The sequence below is a fragment of the Nicotiana tabacum genome, chromosome 22, assembly GCF_000715075.1.
Source record: "Nicotiana tabacum cultivar K326 chromosome 22, ASM71507v2, whole genome shotgun sequence".
Lineage (NCBI taxonomy): Eukaryota > Viridiplantae > Streptophyta > Magnoliopsida > Solanales > Solanaceae > Nicotiana > Nicotiana tabacum.
Genome location: NC_134101.1, coordinates 208328529 through 208334032, shown reverse-complemented (window position 1 = coordinate 208334032; position 5504 = coordinate 208328529). Strand labels below are relative to the sequence as shown.

Here is a 5504-nt window from a genome sequence, read left to right as displayed (position 1 = left end):
CATACTGCATGGCTGAAAGATCGCCGCATACTGCATCTCATAGGCTGAAAGATCGTCTGATACTGCATCTCATGGGCTGAAAGATCACCACAAACTGCATCTCATGGGCTGAAAGATTGTCACATACTACATCTCATGGGCTGAAAGATCGCCAAATTATCCAAAGGCATCATCGTTCGGAGGCACCATTTTCATAGCCCGAGAACACAATGTCATGGACTGAGGATCCCTTTTAATTTTGCATATCATTGTTCAAAGGCATCATGGTTCGGAGGCACCATCCTCACAGCCCGAGAGCATCATTTAATGGTCTGTGAATCCTTTATCATATGCTTCATGGCCCAGGATATCATGGTCTAAGGACGTCATTCTAACCGTCCGAAGACAACATTCATGGTCCAACAGGAATTTTCATCATGTTTAAATTCATGCGCGGTATACGCTGGTAGGGTTTCTAAATTACAGGTACACTGGCGAGCAACATCCATCTCGGTAGGAGCAATCCCGCTCTAGTTCCCGCAGCCATATCTTAACCCTTCTCATAAACTTGCCACTCACTCGACCCTAGATATTGCGTCCATTCTCGAAAAGTCTCCACCGGCATACTCCGCCGACGGATCCTGAACTACATATGGCATGATTCTTGTAAAACCAGGGATATGTAGGCATCTCAGAAGATAGGGCGCGGCCTAAACCTCTCTTAACCTTTTCGCTCGGTGAAAATTGGCCATCATATCTTTACCCGACAACTCTTTCATCCTTTCCGGATAAAGAGGGACAACTGTTGATACCCAATTTTTTCCTATATATTTTCTAATATGCAAAATACCTTCAAAATATCATTTGTATGCATATATAAGTATGTCCAAATATTTTATTATTTTTTATTAATTTTTAAAGATTTTTAAACCATTTTATTTCCTTATTTTATTCATAAAAAAACCAATAATAATTCCCAAAAATTATCATTTTGGTGATTCATTTATTGGATTCTCATATTTATGCTAAAATATAGCTAAGATAATTTTTGCATATTTTTTTTACAAATTAATTTAGTATTTTTAAAGCAAAATTGCATATAATTGCAATATTGGCCTCTTTTAAGATTTAATTGCGTTTATGGTTATAAAATTAAGTCCAGTATTTTTAAATATATAACTATATTTTATAAATCATTCTAGTACTTTCAATTTATTTTTAGAATTTAATTTGCTATTTTTTATAAAATAAATGGGGAAATGGCTATTTAAAATCTAGCCAGATTTCATTTCAATTTCAGCCTAATTTGAACCCCAATTTGAAACCAATTTACCCCGACCCAATTTCAAAATTAAACCGACCCAGACCCGAAACCCCACCTAACCCTTTAAATCCCAGCCGTTGATCATTTAGATCAACGGCCACCGGCTGCCCTTACCATTTTTAACCCAAACCAAGTCCTTAACCTAATTCACTTCCCAACTAACGTCGCCCTTGAAACCCCCTTCCTCTCTCAACTCTCTCTGAAACACTCATGAACCCTAGTCGCCGCCCTCTCACCCCACCCTAATACCTACCTAATCCATGGCCTTCCGTAGTCATTTGAGGCATATAATAGCCTTCCATGGTTTCTATGTATTTGTTCTTATGGTTTCAAGGAGAGACCTTAAAGGAGTCTGGTCCAGTCCTTATTCGATTTCAGTTCATGGCTCTTCTTTGGTCATCCTTAACCTTTCTCCGTCCAGCCATGGCCACTCGAGTCAGATCCTTGACTCTCCTGGTTAGATCGGTAAATTTCAGGACCTTTCTCACCTTCCTGGGTTTTCTGAAACCCTAATCTCTAAGATCTTTTCGATTTCTTCCAGATCTACCTTAGATCTGTGCTTACCTTGAACTTTTAAGAATTTTCTCGAAGTTTCCTTAACTTTTCTCTCAAAACGACTCTTTATCTTTTCTGATTAGGGTTCTTTTTTTAAGTTATTTCAAAATCTATTCTCTGATTTTAACGTGTTTCTAATCTTGCTATGTTTTTCTCATGTTGTTCTTCTATCTGAGTTAGCATGTTTAAAAAAACTCTAATTTCTTTTGGCTGTTTGTTAGATGAGTGCTTGTTTGGTTAAGTTTTTGTTCGATTTATTTGTTTATCATCTTTTAAGCTCGACTATTGTTGAAAAAAACCCTATGTCTTGGGTCTGAAACGATTCTTTTGAATACCTGACCCGATTTGAAGTTCCTTATTTCAGAATCTCTTTTTCTTTGTGTGATTCCTATAATTCTGGGTTTTATTATCTTTAAAATTCGACTATGCTTGAAACCCTAACTTTTCAAAAGGTTTTCTTGTCTACTACTGTGAGACCTTTGCATGTTTCTGATACTTTGTTTTCTCCATTGTTGACTCAATGTGACTTGACCTACTTGATTACTATGCTTCGAATGTTTGTTTTACTACTGAACCTTATGCCTATTTCTGTATGCTGTTTCTTTTGCCAATGGGTTTGGCCTCACATGTCTGGTGTCTCTACTCACTCTGTTTAAATACTAAAGTGCAGAAGCATGTTACTTCCTTGATTGATCTCGATCTTGTGATTGATTTCAGAACTTTTCTTTTATGAACTCTAATTTCACTTGCCTATTTAAAGTTAATTGATTCTTTTCCTTTATTATGATATTTTTCCTTACTGAATCCTTTCCCAAAATAAGCATATTTTTGTACTTAGACTTGATTGCTTATTTAATGTTTTTTTTTTTACCAAATCATGTTCAGCCATCACTCTGGCTAAGTTTCATTACATATAGTTCATTCCGTGATAATTTCTCCTCATAAACATGTTGATCGGTCATTAGATCAGACGTACCTTTTCTAGTTTGGCTCCGCCACACGACTCTTTTTCATAGTCATTTGTTCAGGAGCAATGGGATTAAGAACTTACTAAATAAAGATATACTCTTCCTTTGAAGTAAAGAAGTTATTCCCTGCTTATCTATTTGGCATTTAACCAAAAATTTGGAGAAAAAAATGAAATGTGAAATGATACATTCCATCAATTACAACAACAGAAAATAGGATACATATCATATAGAAAGAGAAGAAAAGACTATAAGTCATAGCTCAAACTCAGCGTCTTCACTCTTCCCAGATTATTCTTTCCCTTGGTTTACACGATATAAGCCGGTCACCCTCTCGTGACGGAAAATTAGAAATATTACTGTTTCAAAGAGGCCTAGTGTGGTGATGTCTAGCTCCGCCACAAAGGAGAGCATTCTTTGGTATTGGAAGTTCATCTCTCCAAGAATTTGATGGGGAGTAAACTCTTAAGTAGAATTACTGTCCCAAATACCTCCTTGACCAATCCTCAGACCTTATGTTCCACATTCCTACATTATCCAATGCCATGTATATTGCAGTCCATGACTTGGGGTAAACCTGAGTGGTGCAACGTGCAACTGTGTCCCTTAAGTTGTAGTGCGATCTGCTCGCTGGAGTCCATTGTCCACCATTCATACCGACAACAAATAAAGAATAGCCATTAATGTGCCATGACTGGATAGAGTTCTCCCAATTTGGAAAACGATCTCAACGTAAGATCTGAAGTTAGCAGCCATAACAGGGGTTCCAAGATAACCATTTCCATTGTAAGGCTGGTCAGAGATGCCACCAAGGTTAAGGACTCCTCCAATTTTGAAGTAATCAGCCAGCTTTAATGGTGTGTCCGGATCAACATACGAGACACCGTTGATAGCATATCTCTGTTTGCCGTTTATATATGGGGCAGAGTTGGCAAGAATGATTGTACGCGAAGGCTTGATCAACCCATAATGATAAGAACCTTGAGGATTTGGCCTTGGTCCACTTGCAGTTAGATTCCAACGTATGGATCTGGTCTGGTAGCACGGTCGCTCAACTGTCATATTCGGCTTGATTATCTGATTTAATACATGTTGAACCTATGTGCGAATTTTAACTTTTAGCCGCTTTTATTATTATTATTATTATTATTATTATTATTATTATTATTATTATTATTATTATTATTATTATTATTATTATTATTATTATTATTATTTATTTTTTATTTTTAAGAATGTGAACATCGTTTAAAACATGTCTTTGGATTGTGTCACATGAAATGCACCCGCAATCCGGAACACATTTTATTCAATATTTTGGGATTTGGATTTGGGTCGCATGAAATGCACACCCGAGTTTAAGAAGGTAAAATTATTAGAATGTGTGCCTAAAACGACTAGCGCATGGTTATTTTTGGAAAAAGCCGTGAATTTCGCTAAGCGGTCGATCCCGAGTTCTAAGTAATTAATACATACATTTGTGAGGGCCCCGCAATCTATACGTTTTACTAGGTGAGGCTCATCTCATTTATTTTTTAAATGGATAATCCTTAAATGACTACATTTTTATATTAAAATTAGTCTCTAAAATAAAGAAAGAAAATCCTAATTAATTAGGAGCTTTTAAAAAAATTAAGAAAACCTAATATACTAATTGCTAGATAAAAACAAATATTAATGGAAAGGAATTTTACTAAAAAAAAAAGAAAATTCGAAATTATAAATAAAATAAGAAATTCGACAACTAATATTCAAAAGAAATCAAATATAGTTAGATTGAAGCTCGCATTGTTGTATAAAAAAACTATTGGAATTTATTATTCACAACCATTTGAAACTAGATTTAACCATAATTACTAAAGCTTATTAGAAAGTTTATTAAACTTAGACATTATCTAGTCTTGTTTGAACTCAAATCACGCCTTAAATAAATTTAGCTACCCATTCATGATTAACCTACTGTTGACCATATTAAAACCTTCATAGCTAATGAATTAACCCGTTTTGCCAAGCTGATTCACTAAAGACCAACTTATGTCATTTTCCTGTTATTCCAATTATTAAACAGTAATACATGAAATAGCCTAAATACAATCAGTAAAAGAAACGAAGAAAAAGCGAAATTAAAACTTCAAAGTTCCATTCTTCATATGTATTCATGCTTTCACATTTTCAGCTTACAATATCGACAAGGTTACAGCCATGTACCTGGTATTGAATACAAGAGAAGAGGAAGATGAGAATCAGCAGCAGTAGTAATAATACAGCACAACAACAACAGTCCAGCAACACCGGAATAGACCAGTAACAGAGTTTGCAAACCGGTAGAGTAGTAACCCAAGAAAGAAGCTTCAATCTTCGATGAAACAATAGCAATTAATGCTGATTTCAAACAATGAAGGAAAGTAGAATTTTTTTTTTTAGTTTTGTTCTCTCTCTCCCTCCGTTCTTCTTTTTTCTCTCTTCTCCCCTCTCTAAGTGTTAAATGAGTCCTCTTATACCCAAAACAAGACTACCTTTTTCTTTTTACCTCTTTACTTTTTCCCCAATATTCTTCTACTATGTATAACTTTTAACTTTTTATTACTACCTATACTATTTCTGATTTTTACTTAAGTCAAAGTAGTCAACACGGACCCCACGGTTCCCCCCTTTTTGAATGGTCAAAGAAGACATCA

At 35.3% G+C, this 5504-nt stretch overlaps 1 pseudogene; it reads right to left on the bottom strand.

Annotated features, from left to right (window-relative positions):
• Positions 1-2930: 2930 nt before the first annotated feature.
• Positions 2931-3888, bottom strand: LOC107793395 (L-ascorbate oxidase homolog; annotated as a pseudogene).
• Positions 3889-5504: the final 1616 nt, after the last annotated feature.